This window comes from Lagopus muta, chromosome 11 (genome assembly GCF_023343835.1).
Source record: "Lagopus muta isolate bLagMut1 chromosome 11, bLagMut1 primary, whole genome shotgun sequence".
Classification (NCBI taxonomy): Eukaryota; Metazoa; Chordata; class Aves; order Galliformes; family Phasianidae; genus Lagopus; species Lagopus muta.
Genome location: NC_064443.1, coordinates 5849432 through 5867872, shown reverse-complemented (window position 1 = coordinate 5867872; position 18441 = coordinate 5849432).

Sequence of the window (18441 nt, the reverse complement as noted above, 5' to 3'; positions counted from 1 at the left end):
AAAGACCCCAGCTACACCTCGCTTCCACTTTCCCCTGATAAATGACCTGTGTATCCCTCTCCTTGTCTCTACCTTATGAGTAGAGGTGACCCCTTGACCTCTATGCGACCTGATATAACCTGTCACCTCCGGACACATCAGATAAGATCAAATGAGCACTGAACTGGAATTTGCAGTTTGTAATTTTGCCACTTCTGCCTTATGCGTAAGGATAACTTGATTAAGCCACTCCATTTTTGCACTCCAATTTAACACAAATATTATATCACGTCTCATTAAGCAGTAGACTGCTGCAAGTGCACTTCTATAACATTTTAATCTAAACTGTGAACTGTAAATCCATGTGGAATTTGGGTACTGAGGCTGTAGAACACGTCACTTTACCTTCTAAAACTTTGCTTTGCATTACGTGCATTTCCTATCGTATTACTAAATACGCAGACTACAAGGAGTACAATTTGAATCATTTCCCAGGCAGGCATAAGAAACTGGGTTAATTCTCAAGTACATTAATCAATGGTTTACCTCTTGGCATTAATTCCTCATTCTCCCCCACTGAGTGGTGGTGCTTGGAGCGAGCTGTCACTGGCTGCCAGCTGTACTGCCATTGAAGCTGAGAGCTGGCAGAGTAGTCAGAAAAGGAACTATTATATTAGCATTTCATGCTGACATGTCATTATTGGAGTCAATACTGGCATAAAAGTGGACTGACAAAATGGAGAACGAGGACATGAATTCTGCTTTAATGTGGCATCTTTTCTACAGTACCTGCAAATAGATGCACTTTCCCTCCAGGATTTGAGATGCTCACAGATTAGGAGGGCCACACCCTGCTTAGAGAGAGAAAGGCAACGCCACTCCTCTGATAAGCAAATTCAAAGCATTTCCTTGGATTTATGAACTCTGTGTTTCCCAACCCATGTAGTTTTTGTCCATGTAAGGTATGATCTGGACCTCATCTTCTGTTCCATTGCAAAACATGCAAAGGCAAACGTGTTATTGCAGAAATACAATATGAAGATATTCAATAGATATCAGCAATTGTTGTTTCATTCTACTCCATATTATTGCACACAACTGTGAAATAGCTACTTTTTAAAAGGAGATCGATACAGAATTCCCAATTTACAAGTAAGAAAACCAAAGCACACAAAAGAGAACAACTTGCCCAAATTCCCAAAGGGAACCAGGGCTCCTCAGGGAATAGAATCCAGGGGTCCATGCCACAGAATCACTGTTTAATGTCATGCATTTGGTAAATATCATGGACAACACCAAATGGTAAACAATCTACTTCAGATATGCATTGTGAAACATCCTGATAAGCAGACTTGTTGTTTACTGTGAAAAAGATACAGTGATGCACAGTGAGACTGTGCCACACACAGTGGATCAGCTGCTCAGTTCCAAATGAAGAGGCCCAACTGAGGTATAATAATTATCCCAACAAGATTGTTAGAATCTGAGTTACTGGGCTGGACTTTTTGTTTGGTTGTTGTTTTTTTTTAAAATCTCATTTGTTTGAAGGTAACCCTGCAGCAATTAGATACCAATCACATCACCACCACAAAGTTATAAACAGGAAGGAAGATACAGTCCAACACTGCACCCAGGTTTCTCTAATCCCTTTTTCCTTTCAGGCAAATTCCAGGCTATTCTCACCTGCCTGCTGTACCCTTGCTGATCAATTATCCTGTTGAACTGAAAGTGAACCTGCTGCAAAGGGTTAAGGTGGCTGCACTCTCGTATAGTCGGTTGCATTGAAAACAAGTTGTATAAACAGTACCAGAAAAGAGAAATAATAATACAGATGTCTTCCTTAGAAAAGTTCTAACATAGAATGTTTGTTTCTTCTCATTGAGGAAAAGGATCATAATGTAATTAAGCGTAAAAATTATGATAACTCAAGAAAGGATGAAGGTTTTCTGTAAGACTACCACTTTATCAGGCCTTAAAAGCATGCAGAAGAGTGCCATGAACACAACAGCTTTCTGAGGCATCAGTTCATCTGTTTAGTGTATTTAGGGGAAGACAATGGCCAATGGAAGTCTAAAGCTCCTTTCGCTACACTTAAGGAGGGGTATTGAGGGCAAAGGAGAGGAGAAATTTTCGAGGCTGAGTTTTGGCTGTCCCAGTGCAGAATCACAAGCACCAAGTGGACAGGACAGTGGTCACACTTCAGAAAGCATTCTCTACTTGCCTGCTTTGTTGAAGGTGTCAGTGCCATTTACTGGTAAAAGTAATGGCTACGCTAGGACGACTATACTCTGCAAACAGCATCCTGCCTTACCAAACTTGCTGAATATCCTTTAGAACATAAATATTTTCTGTTACTAACAACCTGGACTAATCTTGAACTGTCTATTTTTATATATGACTCAGTCTTCTGGAAAAGCCTGCAATATACAGGTTAGGACACTGAATAATTCATGCTGTTCAAAGTTTTGCATCTTGTGTTTTGCATTCAGACTCTCTCGTCTGATTTAAATTTAACAGTTTATTCTCTCACTCCCCGTCTTCCAGAAGAAGATTAAATTTTTGCTTTCCAGAAAAAGATAACATTTTATTTTTACGGCAGTGCTTTGTTTTCAAGAATTCTGTCGCTGGAATTTGTGAGAATTATCTTGATCTGGAAAAGATTCCCCCTTCCTTCATTCATACCTCAGGCACGTAGTAACAAGACAAGGTATTTGACGAATGTCAGAGAACAAATCTCAGCAGCATGCTGATAGAGTACTGACATACAGTGGTGACATGTGTTATCTTCTGGGCCAGACTGATGCACCATATGATTATGCATGCCATCCTGTACCAACTCAGCTTGAACTGGAGACAATGGCAACAGAAGATGTTAACACTCATGATCTCATGAGAAAATGAACCTGCCATTTCACAACCAGGTAAAGCACTAACAAGTATTTGCACTGTCCTAGCTATAAACCTAAAAACTCTTTTCAACAGATATGATTAATTTGCTGCTTCTGCAGTATTACCAACCCCTCACTCTTTCAAAATTCATGAGTCGAGCCCCAAAAGCTCATGTGACAGGCTTAAAGGAGGGGGTCTTTCTCTCTCTCCATATGTGCATAAAGACACATATGGACTACCATTTGCCTTTGGGATATCAAATCTCAAGGATATATGTTAAAATTTTCAAATTTTTAGAGAATTTAAGTAGGTTATTTAAAAAGCATATTAAATTATGAGATGAAAGATTACATTCAAATATCCAGTTCAAATGATATTCAGATAATGCACCAGTGAAGTTCATTGTGAAGTGAAAGTTTTCATTGTGAAGTGAAAGTTTTCAGTTTGATTAAATTTTCTTCACTGGTTTCAAAGATTAAGTGACAGGTTTTCTTCCACAGTCAGTTTGCTTAGTGGGGAGTCTATTCTAATAAAAGATTATTCTAACAAAAGGACATCTGATCATCTTTGTTATTAAATTAGTAAGTGAAAAACCTGAAGAAACTCAGAAGCTGAGTTTGGATTTTTCTTCATAATTTGCTCAGAAACATGTTACCCTCAACAAAGCAGTAACCAGACTGGGAACTTTCTAAAGTTAGATCCTCTTCATTTTGGTTAAGACAACATACAGTACTCAACTTTTCCTTAAAGAAACATTTTCCATTTTAAAATGTTTATGAAAACCAACATATCAATAACCAAAGTGGTTAATTGAATCCTAACTCAAATACTTCCTAAAGTTGAGAGAAGTCTACCGATTTCAATCCAGTTGCAAATGACACTGAGTTGACAGCACTCAGGATGGCCATGCACCAATTTCTGAAGAGTCCACACAAACAAAAGTGTCATCGTGTGCTTTATTTGAATTACTTTTTTTCCCAAGAAAGTACATTGCCAATTTGCACTGGGTTACTGCATCATAAAATACAGCTACTTAAAATGTTGGAAGGTGTCAGTGCCCAGCCTAGCTATATGAAGTAGCTCAATTACTGTTATATCTATCTGAAAGGGAGACACAGAGATCAAGCAAGAGTCCAGGAGTTATCCTTGACTTGAGTCATCATTTAAGCTCTGCACAAACTTGGCACCTCCATTTTACAAGACATCAGTGCTTTTTGCAGTGGAGCTGAGCTCTTGGAAGAAACACAGGGAGGTAGGCTGTATTAAATTGAACTACTTGCTTTGAACATACCTTCTACATTTGTTAAAGTACAATAAATGCCTCGATGAGACTCAGTTTTAGAAGTAAAAAGATGCTAATTCTGTGTAGGTGTTAATTCTGCTCACGGAGTTTACACTTTGAACACTGCCTAACTTTCATTTTCTCAGTTTGGACAAGCCAAAAGATTACTTTTGATTTTCAAGGTGCTGAGTGCTCTTATCTTGCTTTAATTTGCTACAGCCTCCCTTTTCAATGGGAGCTGAGGGTACTCAGCACCTTTCCAAATTCATTTGGTGTCTTACAAAATCAAGGAGGTATTGTTCAGATCCATGTAGTTCAGCACAGCAGCAAACAGCAATGACTATTCCATAATAGGTGCTGTTCTGCCATACATATTGATACTAACACTCAAAGAAGTCTAAGTCAGATACTGGTTTTCCTTCTCATTTGCTCCACTGTGTATCTTTAATGAGTTTTATTTTTCTTAAGGCCAAGGAAATTTCATGTACAGTGCCACATTTGCACAGGAGATGTAGGAATTTCCTACATCCATTGTGTATAATAGATATTCTGGCACTGAGACATGGAACTCCCACACTACTACTATATTAGTCTAAAACAAGCACAGGCAGATCAGAAAGACAACAAGCTGTGATAATAGAACATAATGAATGCGTAACACAGCTTCCAAGTATTTGGAAATGCTTTCCTACAACATCTTAACTACCATGCCAGAAATGTTGCTTCTCAGACCTGTGGGGGATAATTCTCCATGTCAAATTCTGTAGTGTCAGCTCATATGAACATAGGGAAGCAAGCAAACAAACAATCAAAAAGTCGATCCAGTTAGAAAAATCACTATCTTAAACAGGGACATCATGTGTCCCTATGCAGGGACAGAAAAATATTTGTCTGTAAAAAGATGAGGAAATTGGGGAAACAAATGCACACTTTTAATTGATAGTAGTTGGGCATAAGAAATATTCCCCTAGAATGCTAATCCCATATGCCTACTTCCACTTTTTATTAAAGCAATCATAAAACTGCCATGGTAACTTTCATTCATTACTTTCTAGGACTAAAAACAGGATCTAGCCTATAAATAATAGCCTCTAGGCCCATAAAGAGTTAGTTTTTCCCTTAAGTTTGCCTTGATCACAACAGACTGTTGACTTTGCTCTTGCATTTTTGTTTTTGCTTACAAAATCACTACATTTACACATTAAGACAACACATGGGATATTTCCCCTCTAAGTAGAAAATGGATTCGTAACTCAACAGTGCAATCTGGCTTTTCCATACTGCTCTATACACAAAGAAGGCAAAAAAATCACACTGAAAATTTTCATTCTAGCAGGTTCGTTCCCTTGCCTGGGCAGAAACAACATGCAATTTATGATATTTTCATGTGATTTATCAGAATAGATAAAACACAAGTAAATCCCTGAGTAGCAGACCTAATGCAGTTTGATTGACCTCTGATCCTTGGCTTATGGTTGGACTTCCTGTCATCTCAAAATATAAAATTGTTTTCCTGTAGTTGAAGTGTTCAGACCATTTTTCACTTGTTTCTCTAGTAAGTGCTCAGCCTCTGCTGCTGTCTGTTCCCATACACTTGACCATCTGTTTTCATAGAACTTAAAGGAAGTACTGCCACTTCACCAAATCTAGCTGGAAATAAGTTCAGAACTGGAGAGTGATGGGAGAATCCCAACAGCTCCTTGGAAAATGAGCTGAAATGTAATGGTTGGGGAAACGAGAAAAATGACAACAAAAAGCCTTCCTTAGCTATTTAACTTAATTGTCTACATAGACTCTAATAGCTCACTCTCTTTTTAAAACTTAGCATATGCTGTTGTAATCATTAAATAAAAACAGGGTTCAGGTATGCAAGATAAGCTTGTGGATAGTGTGAAAGAAAAATAACTTTCAGGAATACTATACTTGAGTATTTACATTCCTGTTTTTATAATTATCTTAATTAAAAAGTAATTATTTCACTTACAGATAAGCTTATCTCTAACATGAAACTACCTGTCTACAATTAAAAAAAAAAAAAAGAAAAGCATAAATATTGCATTTTTTTACTGTCTTTAATGGCCTCTCTGTACTTCAAATACTGTCTTCACCAGAAGGAAAATGTACTGTTATACTGAATTGGTATTCATAGTTTGTAAAAAGAAGTCAGTTTTCTAATAACGGAAGCAGGATTTCCAGAAGAACAGAATGAGCAAACAAAAACATGCTTTCACTTTGTGACAAAAACGTAAACTGCTAATACAGGGTTAGACATGAATATTTTAACTTGACAACAGTAAAGTGAAGACTCCCTCGTCAAAAATGAATTGTCTTCTCCTAAATGTCTTTCTCCATCGTTGCACTGTGCTTCAGGCCTGAGGCCTTCACCTTGTCAGTCCTGGAAATGTGGAGCCAGGTGCAAGCAGGATTGCTGTTTCTGCATCTGATTAGAGTTAGCAAGCAGGCACATTATAAATTTATCTGTTTTGGTTGGCATTCATGCTCCAGGGTCCCTTTTTCAAGATGGAACTGAGTATCTTAAGACCTCTTACACGTGTTGTAATGTGACATAAATGGCTGCTTCTATTTGTAGGGAAATAAAACCAGGCAAATATGACATAGAACATGTTTAGGATATGTACTTTCACAGGGAATGATTTGTCTTCCAGTCCCCTCACACCTGAACTGTGATAAACCATAAATCAAAGTAGGAGTGAGAAAGCAAAACAGTGTAATAACCTCACAGAAGTTGCTGGGTTATTGTTCGGATGGAGAACTGGCAGGTAGGTGGGTCTACAAAATTGGTTACTGCACAGAACTTAGCTCACATATTTTGAATACCACTTAGAAATAAATTAAGCAAGGTCTTAGGAAGCTGTCAAAGCCACACTGAGCCTTTAGTACTACTCATTGGGTCCAGAGGAAGTATACACCAATATGAACACTGTCTCTAGTACGTATGCTGTTAAAGTACATCAGCTATGGCATCTTCTAAACCACTTATTCTCCCAGTCTAGACTAATCTGTTTTTTCTCTCTCTTAATTAAAAAACAACAAACAAGCAATTGATCAATCAAACAAACAAATCAGCAACAACAAAAACCACAGGTAAAATGCTACCCTCAGTTATCCAAATGTTTTACTTCCTAGCTGAACCTGAGCTTGTTTCTACTTCAATCAGAGTAACCTGGGAACAAGAACACTAGCTGGATTTTTAGTAAAAATACACTGTCTTCACTGGCATCAGCTGCTAAACTGCTTGCAGAGAGGGTGATGAGGCACTGCCTCCTCACATCAACAGATTTCTGCTTTCTGTTTTACATCATAGGTCCAGCAGCAGCTACTGCTTTATATGTCATGATGGAAGGCATTACATTTGTGGCATTAAAACAAGAAGCTGTAATCACAAGAAATGTGGAAGTCCCTATGACAGGTGCAAAGCAGGATGCAGAGGAATGGCCTTTCCTGCTTTAGGGGTGACACAAGCACAGCACACTTTGCGTTAGTGGCACTTCACCCATCTGAAACACGCTCCCTGAATGCTAACTCACACCGCTTCTGCTGCTCCTGCTTGTTCCACCACAAGAACTTCTATGTTTACTTTTATGCTTCAAAGGTTATTGCTTCTATTAGTCACAGGGAGTAGGATCAATAGCATACATTAGGCATTTGTACTAGCAGCTACCTCATTGCAGTGATGTGAACATTCACTAATTTCTGTCATGTTATGTTACCAGACTGTTGGAAGAGTGATAGTGAGGTTTTGCTGTATGTTGTTAATCATGTCACTGTTACTCAGCAGAATATACTTCCCTTAAAAACAAAACGGACACAGAAAGACTACAGCACCACTGCACCTAAGTCTGTATAAATTACACTTGTAAACAACTGGAGCTATGAGACAGAACATGACAGCACTATTTAGGCAAAGCCTGTGGACAGGATACACCACTGACAAGATTTTTTATTTCTGCAGCATGTTCTGAGATGTAGCCTCGAGGAGGAGGGCACAGGGGCTCTTATTCCAGCAGACAAATAACAAGAATTTGCTAAATATTGGCAAAGTTTTGAATGATCAAAACAACTGGATTTTTCCCCGAATTCTTTTTGCCTGAATTCTTTTCACTTGTTCAGCCTTAATTACTGCTACTAGAAATGGAGCTGAAGAACATGGAAAATAAATTACATGCATACATAGATCTCTGCAACACGCAGAAAGCCCTCTTTCCAAAACAGGTTTCCTTTGTCTCTATTCTGCCCTCCAGTGGTTTAAGTATAGACAGGTCGGAATAGATGCAAAAGCAGCACCAACCAGAGCATACCAACTTATTTCTCAGGCTGGCTAATGTACTGATGGATGTAAGAAACAGGAATCATTGAGTGCTAAAATTGTAATATATATATATAACAAAACAGCACCACCTTAAAAATTCGGGAGACAAAGTTCCATCTCCTGTCCCCAACGTTAACTTACCTCCTAAATCCATGAGCTGGTTTCCAAACTACAAAACAGGTGAGTTGAACTACATAGTCATTTTTTAAACTTCTAAGTTACATTTTCATGCCTTTGTGGTACTATGAAATTTTAAGTTCTTAAAGTATCTGATTACTTAGGATTTAATAAAGAAAAAAGCACATGCCAAGACAGCATTTGTTCCTTGCCATTACGGATAGCCTAGCTGCTGAGGAGGAGGTTAAAAAGGGAAGAAAAAAAGTATATCCTTTCCTCAGCCACAGCAAGTAGATGAATAGTGGTCATTTCTGTGCCGGTGATACAGGGACTTTTGTTTCACTTTGAGAAAGCCTGGGGTGGGAAAGCATCTTCCACTGAAAATTAAGGACGAAATCCCCCAGTGCTCATACCACCTAGCACCCTTAACAATAAAATACTACAGCACTGTTCAGCCCAGATAAGTACTTAAATGTGATGTGGACAGAAACTCATATTCTGCTGATCAGGGAGTGCACAAGTCTTAATAGGGAGACTGCATGCTCTGCTCTTCCTTCCAGATTTCGCCTCTCCGTTTCCATTCATAGCCTAAGCAAAGACCTTGGTAAGTTGTAGTGTCTATGGCTAAAACTGTTCCCTTCTCTTGCATATCACTTGCCTCAGTTCCACAGCTACTGCATTTTTTATGCTAAAGATCCCTAGAGGTTCCTATTTCTGTCTCTGCTTATACCCAGAAAATACCCTGCATTGAGACCTGCACTTAAACAGGACCTAGACCTCAGTCCATGCCCTTACAGAAAGTTGTGGTGGTAGGCATTATTAAAGAGTGCATTACACAGAAACAAGACTGAACTCTTTAGAAAATAAGTACAAATTTGTTTTAAGCTCTGATAAGCAGTAGAGGATGTTATTTTTGTAGTAGCCCGAAGTTAAGAAGTAGGAGATATGAGCTCAGCTGCACTTCCAGAGGGAGGTAGAAGGCCATAACCCTCGCCTTCCCAACAAAACTGTTTATTTGGCTGTTGTCCTGTCTGTGGAATATACACAGAGTAGCATGTAATTCAACATTCACTGGGAAAAAAACTTGTAACATACTCATCTTGGAGAGGTTAGGGTTGTGAGTAAAGTGAGATTAGTCTAAGTCCTGTTCCTGGCTCCCATATTTCCCCTTACACATTTTAGATTTTAAAAGGGCCGAGACAGAGACTTGAAGCTCACGTGCTGCTGGAAGGGACTGTGAGCTATGAGAGAGAAGACAAGACAACCACAAATTCTTTTGCCTGGACCTTGTTCTAAGGGAACAGGAAGTCACAGAATGGAATTGCACCTAATGTATGCTTTCACCAGTCTAGGTAATACTAAAAGCATATGTCTAGTTAATAACATAGCTTTCCCATTCAAAAGGGAACGGCTGAAACTTAGCCAGCCTTGTTTACCTTCAGGTTGTGACTACAGCTTTATGATACATATTAATAATTGCACAGATGAAATAAGGACTTTTCATCAGAGACCACTGACAATTACTACCAATCTTATAAAGGGAGCTTGAAAAAGGAAGCACAAAGTCAACATGAAGCTTGACAGAGGCATTGCAGCATGTGTCTTAAAGGAGCTAGATTCCTGAATTACTTTGCAGTCTGGAGCATAACTTTTGATACATGAAGAACACCCCAACACCATGGTGATGAGTAGTACGAAAAACCTTATAAGAGGTAAAAGTCTGTTCTTGTTTCACCTCCTGCTATTTCTGAATGCTTCACTTTCAATCAGTTACATCCACTATGCAAGGTTTCCTCCATGAGAGCACATGAAACTGGTCCAGTTTAAGTGCTGGTGAGGCTGACAGCACAAAGATTTGAAATTTATGAGCTAAATTTTCCTTTCTATGTCACCAAAGTAACTGAAATAGGGAAGGGAGTTTCTCTGATCTCACCAAACTAACCATAAAGGGAGGGTAATATTTGGCTCTAACTGAGAACGTTAAAACATTTTGATTGATCCTTGTGAGCTGTTAGGAAATGCCATCAGTACCTGAGTACCAACACAATTGTTGTTTTGGGTAAACTTCTGTTGTGTCCGGAACCAAGATTATACAAAACACAATAAGAAATGGAGAATGGGGCTCCAGCTTCCCATTCCTGTCCCACCACATGACACACATTTTTCCAAAGGGAACATTTAAACATTCTCTGTTTAATGCTTAATCGCAGATGTGCAGAAAAGGGGAAGGAAAAAAGAGAATTAATGATTGTATTACTAAAATTAGTTACAACCTCCTGCAAAATTATTCCCTTAATTTACAAAACTGAGAGCAGACGTAGAGAAAGAGATGGGAACAATTCTTACTAGTTTTTAATAATTGTTAATAATAATCTCCATTGTTATTGTTACAATAAATCCCCTAAAGCAGTGCTCGTTTCATTATTAGTTCCTCCAGTGATCAGGAGAACACTGGTTTTTGTGGGGTTTTTTGTTAGTGTAATGCTAAGAACTTGTACTTTGTATGATTTTCACAATCCATAAAAATGCTGCAAATGCCATCTATTCCACTGACTCTTTTCTAGTTCATTAGGAAGTCTTCTCAGCCATTCAAACAGAATGTCTCTGGTTCATTTCCCATCACTTGGTATTACGAAAAACAGCCTGGCATTTAGTCAAACTAGGACAGCTTTACTGATAAAGCCACTGGGGGAAGCAAATAATTTGTCAAATCTCACTGCTCCTAAACATAAAGAGCACTGCAAATCAATACAAGGAAGTGTTCTCAGTTTGATTCTGACTGTAGAGAGGAAAGGGCAGCACCGTGTTCACTGTCTCCATGCTAACTGAGCAAGAGTGCATTCTCCAACATATCTACTTCTTACCAGAAAGGAAATGTGCAAGATACCATGTAAAAGTCAAGGGGCAGAAAAGAGAATTAAAAGTTTTCTTGAACTGTACCTTTTTTAGGTGAACACCCCCATCCCTTCCTTAAGTCAACACTGCTGACTGCATGTCATCTGACAGATTAAGAACTGAACAGCTTCTCACTTCAATGAATCTTGGTGAACTTAAATTTAATACCAGAGTATCTGTAAATGTATTACCAAAATATAAATCTACTGTGAGACCCTTAGATGCATTTGCCAGTATTACATTTTATCAGACACAACAGTTGTTGATGTTTTGTAAAGAAATTCAAAGCATTCATGCAGTCCATTTGCCAAAATAACATTCAAGTCTCCAAACTGTTACTTGTGTCATTCACCAAAATGTTTACATTTGTAAACAAATATTTGTATCTGTTACTATGATATCTGAACTTTTGCCAACTCACGCACTAATACTACAACCAGGAGTGTTTACCAACCTCCTAAAGCAGAAGTGGTCTCTTCAAATATGCCTGAAGACCTTGCTGAGAGCTCTCCTGCTTCTGAAAGGACAGTGAAGGAGGTAAGTTTTACGCCACTTAATCAGCAACGAATTGTCACAACTTGTTTAGGTTTGTTGGCAGCTTGGTAGTTACGTCTAAGAGGTCAATTTTATGCCTCCTATGAATACTAACTATGATAACATGATTGCAGTGTTGACAGTTCTATCTACATCATCTAAAACTACGCAGTGAAGAAATCCAACTTTCCTGCACTTCTGCTTCCTTTTGATGTCTCAAAGCTGATCCTTGCTATGAAAAAGGAATGCAAGTGCATTCATTTTTTTTGCGTGATGATGGCCTGCAGACAAAGAGTTCAACCAATTTATACATTATGTTGGTTTCATGTTTTTCAGAAATACATGAACCCACAAACAGGGCCTCTGTATGGCTAAAGATTTAACATAGTAATTCCTCCTCTCTGCGTCTGCTACGCCTTTCTACCAAAGGCACATTTCTCAACCTCTCTGAATAGTTTGCCTCTGTCCCCTTAAAGCCACTCAGTGCTACCCTACAGTCTGTTTTCAGATTGGGCTCATAGCCATCAGACTCTTGCTGGCCCAGTGTAGCTGAGGGCAGCACATTCCATCTCCAGGACACCCCTGCGCTAGCATAGGGGCTTCTACCCTGATCTACTTTGGAAGGTAGCAACAGAACGAGGCCAGTTCATGTTCCTTTGGCACAGGTTCACTGCCAGCAGCTGGTTCTGTGTGCAGCGTTATGTAACCAGCTGTGGGCAGCCTGCCACAGCAAGACAGCTCTCATCCAGGAGGTGCAGGCTCCGTGCAATCTTTCAGCACTGAGGATTAGCCAAATTAACGTAAGCCCTTTAACTTTCCTGTTTGTGGGCTTCTCTGCTCCCCTAAAGCTTCAGTAATAACAGCATTAGATTTGTATGTTTTAGTAACGTTGACAACATTTACACAAGCCAAAAAACAATATGCATACATAACAAACATTTCACTGGGTTGAGCATTAAGAATACCATGCAAACCACCATTTATTTACCCCCAGTCCTTTGTTGCAGCAGCATACAATATTTCAGAGCTCATTGTCTTCGACAAAATCTCCTAATGCCAAAACTCTCAACCAGCCAATTAATTCTAATTCTTCCACCAGGGCAAGTACTCCAGTTTACAACACACAAAGGAGCACATTCTTAAGGAAATTTTCCCCATCTGTCATGTTTACATTTGCATTCTGAGAGGAAAAATAGGAAAAAAAACATTTTTTTTTTGTAAAAGAGAGAGCATGAAATGATTATGACAAGAATCAGATGTATGGTTTTGTTCTTAAAGTGAACACTAGAAATGTGAACTAGAATGATTCTTTAAGGAGTGTATGTTCTGCAGTAGCTGAATATCAGCTTCTACCTAGAAGATGCAGAAGTGCTGTAATGATGACAGAGCTGTTAAGTCATCCATCCCTGTGCCCAAAGCAACTGACTTTCAGTTTGTCTGAAGAACTGAGAAACAGCTGCCTGCATGCTCTTAGGTATACTGTGAAAACTGAAGGTCTGTTCTGGATTTCAGTTGTTTCTTATAGGTCATAACCGAGAACAAGGGGCAGCAGATGAGTCTCTCTGAGGCTAGCAACAACTCAACTGGGTGTAAAAGAGTTGAAAGTGGAGGTGGAAACACAGGTGGTTAGACCATTCACCCCAGCAGCAGTTCTGCTCTGTGCTCCTGTTCTCACTCCCAGTAACGGGTCCTAACCACCACATAGCAGCTTTACTGAGTGGTCGTGTTCACTTCCCTTCCGCTGGACCCAGGGCATAATTCAAAAATGCTTTTACTGAAAACAGCACAGTAATGAGTCCACACTGCTGAGATTAGAGTGCTTGCCTGCAAGGGAACAGTTCTGTGATCTGAACTCTGTTTCCAAGATTGCTGCTATATTTGGAACACAGAATGTAGTGCTTTAAAGGCAAAGAGCTAGTCCTGGGAGAAGGAAACTGAAATCTTTCCTCCTAAATGATTTCCCTGAGTCATGCTCACTCTGTCCCCTCTATTTGGCCCAATAAAAATTATTTACTACAGAGCTCAGCAGGAGCTGGGAAGACTGCCCGTGCCCAGGCTGGTCTGCTGGTTTTGGCATTCTCCTTCAAGATGGGACCTGAGGATGTTAATACAACCAGACAGAGGAGGAAATTCTGTATATCTCATTTCCTGACAAATCCCTTAGGACACTGAACAGCATATTGCAGAAAAACAATCGTTATTTGCTTATTTATTTTAAATAATACCAATCACTCTTTTGCATTACTGCAAAAAGACTGACCCTATCCGTGCCTCAGAATACAAATTTTCCAGGTCACATTTCCCATTTAGGATGATTTGTTTTTTGAACCCAGTAATCATACTGGTAGTAGCACTGAAAATGATATTTTCTAGGACAGAATAGGATTGTAAAAATCTTTTGTCTGAAAATGATTTTTGGAACACAAAATCACTCAGTTCCAGCTTTGTGAGACTAACCTCCAATACTGAACGTTTTAAACCAAAGTAGATAAATTGGTAAAAAAACGAAATAATGCACCACAGTATCAATTTAACCAATGTATAACATACTGCAATATGGCATCAAGGCATTCACATACCTTAGGAAAAATGTCTCCTTCCTAAAGCCATAGATTAATATAGTATTCCAAACAGAGACTTTACAAAGAAAAATGATGCCCATTTACCTTGAGCCAGTAACATTATTCCCGTGTTATATTTAGCTAACAGACAAAAGTTACAGGGCGTGAACAGTCTTTAGCAGGAATATCCTTTGGCAGCAGATTCACTGGGAGACATTGGTTGTGGCCTTGGGAGGAGAAGGCTGCAAGATTAGCCTTTCCCTTCTGGCAGGAGGAATGCCCACTACCTTGCTGATTGCAACAGTCACAATTAACAGTGTTAGAAAAGGTTAGTGGAGGGGCATTAATATATGCTGGAAAGTTCATGTTCGTATACTAGAAGCAAATTGGATAAGAGTAACAAATGGCTCATCATCTCTCTTCAGGACTATAAACTGTGTCCCTCTTCTTCAGCCACTTCTCTCAGACTTTGTATTCAAATACTAATGCACTCGATGCACCCACACCCAGTGTGCAAAACGCATGCAGAAAAGAGCTTCTACAGCTTTGCTTTGGCAGCACAATCCTCAGTGCGACTGTTAGCATGACCTGCGCTATGCATGTCCATCTGGTCTGAAACATGCCAAGTAGAAAGAGGGAGGGGGGGAGAGGATAGATGTGAGATGTAAAGAAGCATCAATGAATCAGCCGTCCTAATCACCCAACTGAAAGACGCCATATTTTCCTATGCAGTTATAATTTAAAAACAAACAAATGAAAAAAGAACAGTATTGGTAGAGAAAAGATGGATCAAGTTTGCTGCATTTTTTTTTTCTTCCAGCTATTGTTTAAATAGAGAACTTAAAGGTCTTCCCAGTATCAGATTATTGCTGGATTAGCATAATCATATCCAATTGCATTCATCCCTGATAAAGTGAGATAATGTATCCACATCTCTATATTTCTTTTTCTGGAGTACTGTAATGCAGCCCTATGCCTTAATCAATAGATCACAAAGATGCACCACAGTTCCAAAGTTACTGAGGAGTAACAGGTGATGTTTTCCATCTACAGTTTATGTATTCAAGAGAGAACTAAATGACGCACACAACAGGCAGACTGACTAGCTGCTGCATACACACAGATTGATGATAGAACTGACTCATGGGCCTCTGCAGCACAGCCTTAAAGAGCACTTGCCAAGCAGACAAATCCCTAAATGAAAAATAATCACTCATGCAAAGAGCATTTCATAAGTGCATGTGTGGCTGGATATATAAAGAGACATTGAATTAGGGAAATATAATTGTTGCTAAAAATAAAGAAATGTATCTGTGCTTCTGCAAAGCTATGTTACAGTGGTAAAGTTCCACATCTGCAAGAAAACTCCCTTCCTGTCCTTTTGCAACCAGCTGACAGGGTTGGTTTGTTGCTCTTTCAGTTAGTAACAGCCATGCACAGAAACACATAGCAGTCTTGGTGCTGTTGAAAATAATTTTTTGTTTGTTTTTTTTAATAACAAAAAGAAGTGTATACATTAATCTTTATCAAAAAAGGAGAAACGAGTTCTATTCCCTGAGATCTCTGATCTCATGACATGTGCAGTTTCTCTCTTGGCTGTCAGGCTTAATACTATAATGCAGAGCATTGCTATGAAACCAGTCATTCATTCCCCTAGGCAGGTATCTGAAGCCCTGAAAATGGCTGAGTTAAGTAAAAGGACTGGGCAACATCCCAGTATTCATACCTAGCTTCCCAAGATCACTTGGTTTCCCGCTGTTTCCTACTTGTAAATGCTTAGGAAGGAAATGGAAAATACATCTTTTGATGTACCCTATGGACTCTTCAGGATACCCGGTGAAGAATGCAGAAAGAATCAAACCATGGTAAGTTAGGAACTACAACGGTTTTGAGGTACACACCAGCTTAATATAGGCAGTGTTCAATCAAGATACTAAGCATGTCCACTCTTGAGAACTTAAGCTGCAACTGCCTGAGAAGTGCTGCCAAGATGAGAAACCTTAAAGGAAGATCCTGGATGGAACTGCTGCAGGTTAACGAGCAGAGATGAACAGCTGGAAAAGGGCTCCTTCACCTCACATTAAGTTATCTTGGATTAACCTAAATACACGTAGGGTATGCTCTCCTTTCTACATTTATATCCAGTGGTAATATCTGGGAAATAATCTGAGATCTGAGTACACAGTCAAGAAAGGGAAGGATGAAGACTGCTCTTAAAATGCTCTCGGAGATTCTGAAAAGGACATATGACACCACCTTTTTCTAGCCCCCAAAGGTCTTTTGTACTTCTGCGAGCCTTCCCCAGGGAGGATATGGCTGCCCTTAGAAAACTGACAGAGAGAATTTGCAGCAGGAGCGTACGATAGCAGCTTCCATGGCCAGGAGAGGTTATGTCAGGGGTGATGGCCAGGACCTGGGCAGAGGAAGGAAGCATTGACAGCATAGCGGGTCTCCAAGAGTCTAGAAGACATAGAATCACAGAAAGGTTTGGGCTGGAAAGGACCTTAAAGATTATCTTGTTCCAATACTCACTGATCTTCACAATTCACCCAGGACAGGCAGTCAGGGAAGTCAAATACTACCTGCCTGTTGCTAATGCTCTGAGTGCCCCAGACTTGGAAATTACTCCAGCAGGGTTATGCATGCAGAAAGGCACAGTGATCTGACTATACTGCCTACCATGTTCAACACGTCTTATGTTGAATGAGCTGTAAAACAAAACTTTCATGAAGGAATAGATCTGTCAAAATTGACACCTGAAAATAGCACAGACTAAAGCACATGAAACACTGTTTTCCACTGAGACAGTGTGATAGTGGGCAAGCTCTACCTGTAGGGCAGGTTTTGGCAATAAGCCATTAACTGTTCTAATATTTGTAACGATGATCTGCAGTCTGATATTTCTACTGAGAGAAAACAGAAGGGGATCTTGGGGAGTGGTGAAGTAAAAACAATATATTATGATGAGAGAGCAAAAAATATAATGGAAACGCATGGCAAATAAAAATTAAATTACACAGTAATAAAGGAAATTGAATTAATCGTTTATAACCAGTTATAATTTATTTTTAGTGATTCAAAAGACAATGATATTTAATAGAACGTACAGTTCCATATATATCAATGTCCAAATCCTTTTCACACCCTTTCCTATATTTATAATTAAGAAGGAAGTCTTCCGATGACGCGCCTCAGGAAGAATGAGAAATTACTTAGGTAAGTTAAATAGCAGTTTCAAGTCCTCCTGGAAAATAAATTATGATCAGAGGTCACATTCATCAGTAGGACTGAATAGAATGAGAGAAACTCTTTGGACATACAATTTGCTTATAAATAAGCCATTTATATATTTGTCCAGTCTCCCCAATGTATGGCACAAATAAATACCTTTAAATGGTGAGCTTCCTATGAACTGTCAAGAATTTGCTTTCAAATGGCTGTTTTTGTTACTTGGTGAGCAGAGATCCCACAGTAAAAATACAGCAGTACAAAATGGTGGCTTCAGTTATGTTAGTGAAATAGGAGAGTCTTCAGGCATTGGATAGCATTTTCAAATATAATCCAAAAATTGGTACTCATCTGACACCTGACCCTGGCCAGTGAAGTCAGCAGAATAGCTGGCTGAATGCTGTATGCAAGCAAAAAGCAAAACTCCTCCTGCTCTAAGCACAACTACATTTACCTAGGAACATCCCCCAACAGCTCACATCTCCTCATTAATAAGGTCTGAATGTAAAGCATGCACATAACGATCAGGGCTGTGTACAAAATGTAGGCAGGGAGAAGCCAAAAATGCAATTTAACTGAAACATTCTAAAGCAATTTAATGCTAAACAGTAGCATCTAAATTTCAC